This window comes from Mesoplodon bidens (assembly GCF_964165515.1).
Source record: "Mesoplodon bidens genome assembly, chromosome: 9".
Classification (NCBI taxonomy): domain Eukaryota; kingdom Metazoa; phylum Chordata; class Mammalia; order Artiodactyla; family Ziphiidae; genus Mesoplodon; species Mesoplodon bidens.
The window spans coordinates 73,408,296-73,422,210 of record NC_138166.1 but is presented as its reverse complement, the minus strand read 5'-3'; the positions used below and the strand labels follow the sequence as shown (position 1 = coordinate 73,422,210).

The 13,915-nt window shown below is 37.9% G+C and overlaps 1 protein-coding gene across 2 annotated transcripts in view; it reads left to right on the top strand.

Moving 5' to 3' along the window:
* The window catches only part of TFEC (transcription factor EC), a 663,356-nt gene that overhangs the window by 275,460 nt on the left and 373,981 nt on the right, over nt 1-13,915 (top strand). For both annotated transcript variants that reach the window (XM_081243616.1, XM_081243615.1), the window contains exon 3: nt 1,014-1,120. The gene's annotated coding sequence lies outside the window, so the exon portion shown is untranslated. The remainder of the gene's footprint in view (nt 1-1,013; nt 1,121-13,915) is intronic.

Sequence of the window (13,915 nt, the reverse complement as noted above, 5' to 3'; positions counted from 1 at the left end):
ACCCTCATAACTAAAACATGGTAGAAATTCAAGAGCTGTTAAATAGCTTAAAATTCTTGTTTGGCTTAGCAGAAGGGTAACTATAGATTACATTCATGTTGTCTTAGGTAGAGTGAATTCCAATAATATTGGTAAGTTTAGAAAGAGACATAAAAATTTTTGATTTTACACCTTTTATTTTCCCGCATTCCTGTAACTGATTTCATTAGATCGTCAGTGGTTATTTCTGCAAGGTTTTTTGACTATGTAATTCAATACATCTACAAAATGCAGTCTTCTTCCTGGATTCTTTGAAAAAAAGGTCTCATATAACTAGGAAAATTTAAGATTTAATAGTAAATTCTGACATGACAATTCAGAGTGCCACTTGGATGATAATTGTTTTATTAGTTTTTCAGCGGTAACTCTGAAATTGGCATTTGATTAATTTGGACTGAGTAAAGTTTGCCTCCAGAATAGCAAGGAGCAGGTTTATTGCAGGCACTATATAGAGATGCCTTTTCAGTGCACTCTTTGTAGTATCCTTGGGGTTGCTAAGGTTTGCCTTGAGCTTTAGAACCATAGTTGTGATGACTAGTTGGAGAATTCCAGGGGAATAGTTTTTGGAGTTCTTCAGTATGATTAGTGAAACCAAGGGGTATAGTCCAAGCTTTCAAGTAAATTGACTCAATTACTGTGTCCTGAGGAAATCACACCTTACCTCCTGGCAGTTGCCTCTGAGACCACTTTAGTACATTTGTTAACAACTTCTAGCAGTCAAGCCACCCCAATCTTATGAACACATTGGGCATTGATATCCGTATAGAATGTGATTCATGGATCTTTACATTTCCTACCCCAATTTCCTTCTCTAAGAGGGAGCCATTTTGCCCAGTTCATCTGAGGTACTCCTAAGGAAGACCTGGTGACATTGACCTCTTTGGCAAAGAGTCTAGAGAGAGAATACTGTGGAAGACATCTTTACCAATTTTTGACTGAGCATAATCAGACTCAGTTTCCTTCTTGTGTTACAGCACAGACCAGTGAAGTACTGACACTTCGTTATCCCAGAGCATATTGTCCTGCCTGGACCCTCTGGATGTGAGGACCGCTTCATGGAATTATCATCGTATATCCAATGGTCAGTAATGTGAATTGCAATGCTAGTTCTTAAGCTTTCTTTGGGGGTGACATGAATGGTTTACCCATTTTCTTGCAAGATATCAGCTTTACCTGGAAAGGAGCAGAGATGCCACTCTTGTAGGCTAAACAGGGTTTGATGTGTCTGCACTGAGTGGCAGGTAGTCTGGAGTACACATTGCTGTGCAGCAGACCCTGGTGACCAGCTTGGCAAGAAAGCTGTGCTTGATTGATGTGCACAGGAGGTAAGCAAGAGGTTGTGTCCTTACTTGCTATGAACACTACAATCTTGTCTGTATAGCTGATTCTAGGACCTTTGCCTATGTGAGATTTGATCCTAAGTCAGATGGTCCAAAGAGAAGTCATTAAAAGTTTCATTGTAAACTCCTTCTCTAACACTATTCTGCTATACATCATCAAAGTAGTCCCTTGAATTGTAAAGTACATAGATGGCACAAATCAGAACTATAAACATTTTGCTAGTTCTGTATTGAAAATCTAAATTTGAAAAATTTGACCATCACTGATGAGGACTATACTTCTGTTACCCACAAGACTGTCAGTTATGCTTATGAAGCCGGAACAAAATAGTTGAACGTAAATTATATTGTGCACTCCACAAACTTTCAGAATAACATGCTTTTTCTTTTAAGGACTTTTGATTTTGTTGCCTCAAGATATGAATTCTTGTCATCATGTGATTCCCAGGGAGCAAATTTCTGAGCAGAAAACATTCAATATGCCCCCTGAACAGCATTTTAAATGCAGGACATTAAAGTGGAATTTGAGTCAGTTGATTTCCAGAATTATTTGTTGTTTTCCAGCTTAATTTTGAAGAAGAGCTCCCCATTCTTTTCTTCCTGTCTTCTTCTCTCCCTCTCTCCCATCCTCTCTTCCATGCTTTCTTTCTTTCCTGTCCTTCCTTCCTCCGTCCTTCACTCCCTGACTTCATTTTTCTTTCAACAAAAATTTTTGAGTTATCTACATTACGATGGACTTTTTCTGAAAATACAAACATTAAAATACTATCATTCCTCAGAAAACTTTCTTCTTGGTGGGGAGGGAGTGGAGAAGTAAACATGAAAAGCATCCTATCTGATAAAAATTATATCCACGGTGTTGTGGGGAAATGTAGTTGGATACCTAAGCCATTCTGGATGGAGCCGGGCAGTCTGGGATGGGAAGATGTAGTGTTAGGAAAGGTATCCTGGAGGAGACAACTTTGAGTCTCTTTGGGAAGTGGAAGAGAACCTGTTTCAAGATGTGGGGGTGGAGAAAAGAAGGAGACAAACAACTGGGCATAAAAGCAAGAGAATATGGGGCATTGAAGGAGTGGCAAATAGTTCTGTGTTACTGAAATGTAAGGTACATGGGGTGGGGGGGGTGGAGGACAAGAAGTGACTCTAGTGATGTTGGAAGAAACTAAATCAGGAATACCATTACATTTTTGTTAAGGATTTGGAATTTTCCTAAAGAAGTGTGGACACATTAGAGAACTTTAATGATTAGATTTTCCTGTTACCTAGATCATTCTAGTGATATGTGGAACAAAGACTGATTGGTGAGACTGAAGGCGAAGAGACCTATTAGAAAGATATTGGCTGTAGTCCAGGGAAGAAATGATGAGGGTCTGACCTAAGGCAATGATAGTGCAGTAGAGAAGAGGATATAGACTGAAAGAATTTGAAAAGACACAATTGACAGGACTTATACTTACATAGATTTGGTGAAAAAGAAAACACAAGGCCTTCATCAATTAGGTCCTTATTGCTGCAAAGACCATCTATTCCAAACACATCTAAAGTTACTGGAGATTCAACCAGAGGAATTCAAACAGCAACCAATATGACTATTGAACTCATAATCCCATGATACACGTATCATGCACACTCTATGTCACATGCTTGCTGAAGACCATGTTGGAGATTCCCTCAAGTTAATGTAATTATTTCTCATGAAAAATCCTCTCTAAACAACTGTTGTAGATATCACAATATATCTTTCTAGCATAGTGCCTCAGGATTATCTTTCATATACTTTTCCTTCTATAGGTAATTTGTTCTTTTTCAGACTCTATCATAAACTATGCCTATTAAACAGTTATTTCCATAACAAAGACACCTGTCTAGTGAGTCATGGCAGCCAGCATAATTTGACCTACTGACAGAACTTCCCTTTTTTTCATGTTTTTTGTTCTTCAATGAATTAAAACTAATGAAAACAAAAACTGAAATATTATTTTAGTTTCTAAATTGCCATGTTACCTTTATTGATTTACTTTCTTCTCATTCTGCAAGAGCAGATGTCCACATGTGGTGGTGAAGTCTGCCACTGCCACTGAACTCTTGTTAGCTATTCTTCTTGAGCCCTGGAGAGTTTACATGTTCAGAGTGACCAGCTGTGGTGTGCAGGAGGGGCATGCAGGCAGGAAACATGGTAATGGGTCACAGGACTGTCTGGGGAGAAGCTAAGCCAATTACAAGTTTTCCTTTGTGTAGAGTGAATGGTGGCAGTGACTTATCACCCCCACTCTAAAACCCAAGTTGTAGTTGTCCAGAGAAATGGAACAATGAATCTGAGAAGGACTATGGCTTCTTTCTCATTTATTAAGAAGCCAGAATTTGTACAGCCGTAATATAGCTCTGAACATGGGTGTAGGAGAGGAAAGGCTACTGCACACCAGAATGGCTGTTGGGAAGCTCAGAGCCTAAGTCTAGGCCCTTGTTCTAAATTTTGCTGCCTTGAATCTAACATATCCTACATATAACTCTTAGCCAGCTCAGTTATCTGTTTTCCAAGCCCAGAAAAGATTAGAAGCAAATTAAAGGCAGGCAATCTGGCAGAAACACACAGATTTGAGAACTAACCACTTGATAGTGAGGGAAAAGCCTAAAACTGGAAAGTAGGTACAGAATTGTGCTCTGCATTATAACATAGTGCAAAAAAAGACAGATAAAATTATGGACCACTGCTATCAAGGAAAATTAAGCTATGACTTGTGTTTTTTATTTGGAACACAGGAAGATTGCTGTCAAAATTTGTTAAAATAAACAGAGCTTCGGAAGTCAAAGGTTTTCATTGCTCAAAGTAACATAAAACATATTTCCTTCTCCTATAGTTTCTGCCATTAAACCTTGCAGAGAAGTCACAAAGAGACCATGGAAACGAGTGTCTCTCTTTTATGAGCATTCTCAAAACTGTCCACCTCACTTTCTCGTTACAACCTTACTTCCTCTCTTATGTGCTATCCTCACCTTTTTTTCCTGCCATTTGTACACATCAATATTCTATATTTCCTTAGCTCTTGTGTTGGTAGTTGAGAACCTAATTACTATGGTTTGAATATTTGTGTCCTTCAAAAATTCATATGTTGGAATCCTAACCCCTAAAGATGGTGATACTGGATGTAGACCCTTGGGAGGTGCTTAAGTCATGAGAGTAGAGTGCCTCATGAGTGTGATTAGTGCCTTGTAAAAGAAGCTCCAGAGACATCCCTAGCCTTTTTCACCATGTGAGGATGCAGTGAAAAGTCTGCATCCCTGAAGAGGACCCTCACCTGATTATGCTGACACCCTCTTATTGGACTTCCAGCCTCCAGAGCCATGAGAAATAAATTTCTGTTGTTTATAAGCTACTCAGCCTGTGATGTTTTGTTATAGCAGCTCTAATGGATTAAGATACTAATCATTTTCCGAATGGTCAAAAATGGTAAACGAAATCATTACTGTTATTCTCTTTGTAACTAATTTCAACTCTTTTCAATATTTAATTGGTCCAGAATGAATTGTTGCCATGAAAGCCAAAGAATGTAAAACAAACAAAAAAATTCTCAAACATTTACAACTTTTACATAGAATATTAAAATACTGAGAGATAAAAGACTTGAATTTCAAGTCTTATAATAATTATTAATAACTTGGTAAACTAACTCTGCCAGAACAGATAAATCTTCATTCTATATTAAAAAGCAACACCCTCACCAATTCTCATAAATTATATCTCTTCACTTTGTAGCAGGTATTTCTACTATAGATTTGTGGTTGAATTTTAAGTTAAAGTTAATATATCAGTTACTCAGAAATCATAATTCTGTAGAAACAAAGCACTCAACTTAAAATTGCAAATATCCTCTTAGAAATGACTCAGCTGTTACGGAATGAATGTTTGTATGTGTGACCCTTGTGTTGGAGATGCCTGGAGCAGAGGGACTGTGATTAATTTATATGGGTATCACTCTTTTACTGGGTTGAGTTCCTACTTAAAAGTCTGGGGGAAAAAAATCTCTTCACTGGTCAGTCAGTCCAGGAAATTGTCATCAGCTTCCATATTTGGGGGTTTAACCAATGTGACAAAATATCAGAAGGAAGTCATATCAGAAAAAAGAAAGCTAACAAGTACTGTAGTTACTTACTGGTTACTCCCAAGTGACATACTCAATGCCTTCTTCTTTTTTTTTTTGCGGTACGCGGGCCTCTCACTGTTGTGGCCTCTGCCGTTGCGGAGCACAGGCTACGGACGCGCAGGCTCCGCGGCCATGGCTCACGGGCCCAGCCGCTCCGCAGCACGTGGGATCCTCCCAGACCAGGGCACGAACCCGCGTCCCCTGCATCTGCAGGCGGACTCTCATCCACTGCGCCACCAGGGAAGCCCTCAATGCCTTCTTCTGCAAGCTCTGTCCAGGGGGTTTTCTAACCTTAATCCAGGGTTTCTCACCTCAGCGTTATTGGTATTTTTGACTGAAAACTTCTTTGTATTGTGGGGGCTATCTTATGCATTTTAGGATGTTTAGCAACATCTCTGGCCTCTACCCATAGATGCCTGCAGCATCTCCTTGTACTGACAACCAAAAATGTCTTCCTACATTGACAAATGTTCCGTGTGTGTGTGTGTGTATGTGAGACAGAGAGGTAGAAGAGAAGGCAAATTAACTTCAGTTGAGAATCACTGCCCTTACCATAATGCTACCCCTTGACTTAACACCGTATTATTGCTCTTGAAACATAATATCCCAGAAAAGTTTCTGCTGTCCACTGAGATAACAAAGGGATACTGTTCTCTAAGCTGTTCTACTTGATTGTAACTCTATTCATTACCTGTAAGATATCCTGGTTGCATCATGCCCAAGGTACCCAGGTGGGTATTTTATATCTCCTCACAGAACAGCATACTTCTCTTGTCTCATTTCTTTTTTTTCTCTTCTTTGGACTAAAGTCTTTTTGCAACTGATCCTGCACCTAGTTAGGCTTACCTGTGTAGGGTGACCATGCATGCTGGTTTATCCAGATCAGTCCTGGAGCATGCCTGTTAACCAGGCATCATTATTAATAGAACCCAGTCACTCTCAAAGTGACTGTTTGGATGATTAATCAAAGTCATCTTTTTATGCTACTTTGGAAAAAATTATTCGTTTTAATTTTACCAAAAAAGAGTGGGATAAAATTCAGTTTAAAATAGAATGTATGAGAAAGTAATTTACCTCTTCCCCCACCCCCTGCCCATTTTCTTATTCCATTAACATGAAGAGAAAATCACTTAGGATGGAAGGGTGCTCGTGAATAGATCCAGAAGTTTGAACACATTCCAAGGCAGAAGCATCTAAATACTTACTGATAGATGAATCAGAATGGAGCTGGAATCAGGATACAACTTGCAGTAGAGAAGGTAGCCTCCAGGCTGTAGCCCTTCTTTCTGACAGGTCTCTGTAAATTTTCCTGACCCCTCAGCAGCTGTTCTGCCAGGCAGAATTGGGAAACAGTAATTAATTGAAGGACTATCCATGGAAGAGCTAACTGAGTTGCAAGTCTTACCAAATGTGGAATTTTTTTTTATGTGTGCAATCTTTCTACTCCATGGCTATGTATTATTTTTACCTTGATGAATTATTTTTACCTTGATGAATGCTATATGTGTTTCATCAAATGTACAGTATATTCCATTTAGAATGTGTATTTATTTAATGCACTTAGTTATGACAAAGAAGTATTTTAGTATGCAAAAAATTGGAAGCTTTTAACCCATCCCCTTCAGCCCCTATCTAAATCAGAGGACTGATCTCCAAAGAAATTGACCAATCATCCCAAGTCCTACAGCTTCTAATATGGATTTTGGCACTTCAGAACAAAATGTGGGATGATAGGGAACTCAACTTGCATCACTTTCTCCCCCATTCCCTACTAAGGTATAGACACTACACACGATGGAGAGACAGAACTCCTGAAGAAACCCATACCAACTATATACACTAATTTAGTTTTTTGTCAGCCAGTATGAATGGCCAACTGTGGACCAACAATTATTAAGGAAAATCAATGAGGCAAAAGGCATAATACAAATAAAAAAACAGAATAATTGGCTACAAAGGAAACAAAACAAGCGAAAAAATTAAAATTATTATTAGTATCTTCAGGAATATCGTACTAGACGTTGCAATCATAAAATAAGCTTAGTTTGCTATAGAGGATGAGCACTTAAGGAATAAGCAACAGATTTTGGAATCAGTTACCCAAATGTAAAAAGTGAAAGGAAATAGTAGAAAAAGTCAGTTAAATATCTCAGAATATAGAGCAAAAAAGATATAAAAGTTAAATATAGACAACCAATTTAGGACAGTGAACACCTATTAGAAGTTCTAGAAAGAGTGAACAGAGAAAACAGAGGAGTGAAAATGATCAAGGATGTAATAGAGGAAAATTATCCTGAGTTGAAAAAGACACAAGTCTGAAATTTGAAAAAGGCCACAAAGTGCTAAAGGGGATCAATGATAAAAAGCCCCACCTGGACTTATCTGAGTAAAATTTCAGAAATTTAAAGACTTTAAAAGAATACACAGAGAAAGAGCATACTATTCACTTCTATAGTAAATAATATTGCTAAAATCATGACATTTTAAATGCTGCTTATTGTTTTCCAGCTTCAATGAATCACCTATAGACAAGGCTTTAAAGATTAATTATAGATATGCAACAATAAAATGTAAATATAATTGGGGCACCTATGTGAATCCACATGGGCTGTGCACTGCCAAACTCTAAGAGGCACCATCCTCAAAGGAGGCCACAGCACAGCAGCCCTAACTGTTAAAATCCTTGCTGAAAGTAAAGATGCTATAGGGATGGAGAGAAGGAGCAATGGAGGTGAAGGCAGTGTTGAGACAATATGCAGGGCCTAAAGTTGAAACAAGGAATAGGGGTTTGGAATATTATTTAACAATTATTGAACTATAGAAAGGCTAAAAGATTGTGTGTGTGTGTGTGTGTGTGTGTCTGTGTATGTGTGCATAAAACAAAACTCAGGAGAAAGGACAGATGAGGAGCAGTGTGTTTGCTGAAGTATGAACATATCAATCAGAGTGGAGAACACGGGAAACCATCAGAACTAAAAACAGAAACTCTGGAAAGTGGGATAAGTGGCAGCAGCTAAGCCAGGAAATGTAACTTTTCTTTTAATTCCATTTGAATTTGTTCTATATATGTATGTTGTTAAATTAGTTAAAAAAGGAGGCCATTAGACCTGAGGTGGCTCTAATGCCATGGCGGCCTACATGTGCAAATCAAAATCTAAGCCAGTAAATGCCTTGAGGTGATGGAATCAAAATACTAAGGACAACCAGTCATAGCCAGCCAACTAGGCTTTAAGTTAGAGTCAGTCAATAATTTCCTTTCTTTGCTTCTGCACTTTCTCTATGTAATTCATTCCCCTGGGTCCTGTCAGGCAGTGCTCCTAATCACATCCAATTTGGTGCTGCCTCATTGGAATCCTTTTTTGCTCAAATAAACCCTTAAAATGTTTAATATGATTCAATTATCTTTATCAATGTATTATTTGGTAATAATAATGGAGGCGGAGAATGGCGGGGAGGGGATGTCAGTCTGGTTTTTTTCACATTATCAACAGTCACCCAGTTGCCAGTGACTTTGTAGAGGGGCATATGCAAATGGTACAAAAATCAAATAGATCCCAAATCACTTGAGATTTACTATACCTCATGTTTTTTTGACCCTGATGAAGTTGAGACATGGGATACTATTTTTGTATTATAATTTTGTGGACAAATTATCAATGGATCATATTTCCCACGGGGTATAGAACACTTTTTTCCCTTTGGATATTGGTGAATTTATCTATTTCAGATATAACTTACTACAAATGCTTCAAGATTTTTATTACATAGTGATTCTTCAAAATATAAAACATATACATTTTATTTGAGCCTCACCAAAATTATGTGACAATTCAGGGCAGGCCTTACTATTTCCATTTTATCGATAGAGTTGAATGAAGTTAAGAAGCTTGTCTTAGGTCACTGAGATGGATGGGGAAAGAGCCTGCACTCAAACTGTCTCCCTTCCCCTACCCAACGTGGTTTCTTAAGGGGCAGGGAAGATAGAATAATATTAAAACACACAGGCAGCTTTTTAAAAATATCAAAAACACATTATCATGGAGGAAGAAAGAGCCACCCAAAACAGGAAATCCTTGTGAATGCCTCAGCTGTAATCTTCCTCACCCTGAACTCTTTTTCAAATTGAACTATATAGTAGTTAAAAATGTACTGCAGAAAAAGCTATTGAAAGACACTAAATGTGAAGAGAAGTAAGTTAGAGGAAGAAAAGCAAAAAGCTTTCCTTAAAATCTATATTTTAATATAATTTAACATTTTATTTCTGTGCCAATCTCAGTACTTGCCTATGTCTTTTGAAGCATCATCTGACTTAAAATTAAAAATTGTTGTAATGGAGATTTAAAAAAAAACAGTATAGGATTAATCTACCTCCCTCCCTTCCCATATTCATTAGCCTTTTCTTCCTATGCTCAGTATCTGTGCAAAAATGGGGATGGAGGAAAGGGGTAGGGGGTGTGGGAAAAGTGGGAAGGTGTTGAATAGAAAATGTAACTTATCTTTCATACCATTTGAATTTGTTTAATATATGCATGTATGGAGGGAAGTGATTAAACCATAGGTAGGAGCATGCAGACACTGATGGATCCTTTTCCATAATGCTGTCTGACTCCTTTAAAGTTAAAATCTTATTAGAAGACCACGAATCCAATCAGAAATTTCAGATAATATTCTATTTCTGTTTTTCTATTAGAGATTTGAAGCTCTGCCTTCATAACATAGAATCCTTGACTTAAACTGAACATAAAAAATTTTAAAGCAACTCCAGTTGCAGTACATTCTCTTTCTTCTGTGTGAATGTTGGATGAGATTTGTCCAAATTCTGGTTCTTCCCACATTGACTCAATTTCTATCCACTAGAACAAGGTGACCTGCCAAGCTAGAAAAGACAAAATGTTGTGATCACAGAAATGTCTTTTCTTTTATTTCTAAACAAGTTAAGTGCAAAGGCCATCGATAAAAGTGATTTTAACAACCTTGTTATCAGTTTGTAGTGAGGCAGTCCCTCTTCCTTCCTCCCCTACCCACCCACCCCTAATCATAAAACCCTCACCCAAGAGAAACATTCTACAAAACTTTTAAAGATATACTTGTTGGTTTGAGTATAGATATTAATTCTTGGAATTACTTTGGATTTGGAGTGCTTAACTAAATTGTTACTGAAGTGTACTCTTTTTTTCTTGACAATTACCATTGCAGACAAGGCAAAATGATTCTTAAATTGGTACCTGGCTATAAAGAGTTCAAATGTAATTTAGCTTAAAGCCTTCACTGACTGTTTCAATCTCAATGACATAAAGAGATGTGTTTGGATCAGGAAGTAATTTACATTACTGGTGTCTAATTGGCCTGATGGGATATGTATAATCAGGAATTATATAACTTTCATTGCATCCACATTTATCAAATACAAGTGAAAATAATAAGGCTTATTTCTTCCATAGGTTTCAGTGTCTTTGAAAAAAAATGGACTATCAATTGCTGCTATAATAGAACAACACGATTCTATTATTTTCAAAAATCTGGAGTGAGATTAATAGTATCATTTAAAAAAATCTAAAGTGCTTTTATTAAAGGCCAAAAGAGTATAAATTTAAGAAGAGGGAGAGAAAAATAGTTCAATATTTTTTCTGTATCAAATATGTCAGTATGAATGTCACTGTCTTTCAGATTTCTTCTTCCCTGAATTGGTATTGATGACAGAAATTCTAAGATTTTTGTAGTCCACCAATTAAGACCTTTTCATTCATTTCTTTGAAAAGGTTGAGAGTGTTTAATGAAATATATTATTTTCTTCTTCCTTTAGTAACTATTTTCTCAGTACTATGTATTACTCACATGATGCTGGAACCTCCTACTGGGCAAAATTTTGAACACTGCAGATCAAAGCCTTTCATAATGACATGCATGTGTCTTTCACCTAGGAAGAACTGATTATCAGGTACCATGAAGGCTCTGGGATGTTACTTTACTTGCATGTTAACAAGTTAGCCTGCCACAGTTCCATGATGCTGGCAGAAGACACAAAACTCCTGGTTCAGAGAAAGGACATTGTTATGGCACAGCAGGCAGCATGAGATGTTTGCATTGATTCTCCCTTGCCTGAGATTCCCATGGGTTTGATACAGAGAGGCCTAGGTGGATGCTGTTTATGCAGTGGTGATCTGTCACAGCTGAAAAACTCCAACCTTAGTGAACTTAACTCTTTTAACGGGAAGTAATCAAATTTGCCTGACTTTTGCTCTGGGGGAGAGACACTCTCTTTATTATAATAGACAATTAGCAAAGGTTCTCTGTGATCCAGAGGAAGACCTGTCTCCATCTTCCAAGGCTGCTAACCATACAGACATTCTGGAAAAGATAAAGTCAGTCAGTGCCACTGCTCACAAGACATGGAGAAAATTGAGAGACCCGTACAGAATTGTCTCCCAACACTGGTAACCAATGTGGTATGACTTCAGGGGAATGGCTGATATGTGAACCAGCTGATATATGAATATTGAATTTAGCTGATTTTATCTTAGCTTCATCCCTTCAGCAGATAATTTTTATATACACCCCACATTTTCCTTGCAGCACCCTTCCTCTAATACGTTACCTAGGGTTGTGTGTTGTCACTACCAGTGTCCCATTAGTCACTGTTTCAGCAACCATGGTGGCTTGGTTTACTACAAATTTTTATTCGTACCCTATTTTTATTCCCATTTTCTTCATTCTGCAGAATGTACTACACAGTGAACTTTATGAACATTTTGATATTTTCTTCGAGCTTTTCTTCTCTCTAATCATATGACTTGAGATAGTTGAAGACATGAGGCATTTTAGCACTTATATTTCTTCTTTTATCTCTTTAAATAATGAACCCTAGATTCATTTTGTATTCTTTTCCTTCTGTATCAGAGTAAGTTATAGTAGAGGAAACAAGATCTGAGAGCAGATGGAGAAGACAAAGTTTATGGTAGAGGTACAGAAGCAGGAATCTTAGAAACAGAAAAGAACCCAATTGCATCTGTATTCTCTTTTTTGATATTGGCTTTTAATCTCTACCTATAAACACACAAACACATCTCTTATTTTTCTATTGTCTTACTGAGTATACTTGATTATAAGTATAGCAGGAATTAAATGTGTTCTCTATAATCTGTATGTGCAAAATATTTTGTAACTTCCCTCATTTTCCTTAGCTGATTTCATCTTGCTCACAAGATTCAATTCCAGGTAGAGATTCAATTCCAAGTACAGCCTTTTCAAGTATAGATATCTCAGACTCTTTTGAGGAAATACTCTCATTTTCAACAATTTAGAACCCAACTTTGACTGTGTCTTCTGCTAGCAAAAGCTCTCTCCTCCTCACCCTTCTTCCCAATGTGCAAGTGGAGGTTTTACCTGTCTTCACTTGGCAAGATTTGGGGCCACCATTTTCCATATTTTTTTGTGTTCTTTGCTACAGAGAGGTTGGTCTGTTCCCCAAGGGTTCTGTGCTAGTGTCCTCTGCAGTATGGCTGGTCCTACCTGAACTTGTTGAATATTTCGCTGGTACTGACTTCTAATGTCTTTGTTCCTGCCAGTTGCCTCAGCTTGTGAGGTTCCTATACTATGTGGTCTCTTTTTCCCAATCCAGAGTCCCTTCCAGGCCCTGTGGCATCTCTACATTCCCCCACTGGCCACACAGGAGCTGCTGGGTCTCTGGCATGCCATGCATAGGCTGAGGGAGGATTGGGGCACCCTCTTGGGTATGTCATCGAGGGTTGAATGTCTCCCTCTACAATCCCTGCTATATACCTCTTTGGCCTGTTGACAGAGAAACAGAGCATCAACCTTTCATTTAACCTATTTCAGCTTTCTATGGACATTTTGAGTTTCCTGGTTCTCTCCCTTTGGCTGAGGCACAGGGATGGCAGTGTGACTGTTCTTGTTCTGACAGGCACCTCCTCAGCTTAACTGTATTCCCTCTGAGGTGTGTGCTTTCCTTTAGTGGCAAAGACTTTCTTTCTTTCCCTCTTCATATTGAATATATCCCTTGCAATAATATACTTTGTCACCTCTCTAGAGTTCTAATAAAATTCTAGGATTAGCATCTATTAAGTCTATATGCTTATATGGGAATTGGAGTTTAGGGGATTTAGAAACATCTTATCTGTTTACACAAAGACTCAGTTTCAAGAATATCACTGGGGGTTATTCCCTGGCAGTCCAGTGGTTAGGACACAGCGCTTTCACTGCTGTGGCCTGGGTTCAATCCCTGGTTGGGAAACTATGATTCCAAAAGCCACATGGCACAGCCAAAAAATATACATATATATCACTGGGGATTCAAAAATCTAATTTTGGAAATCAAAAGCTGAACATGGATACCTTTTCATCTTACATTCCTGTTTTAATTCCAAGCCTCCCTAA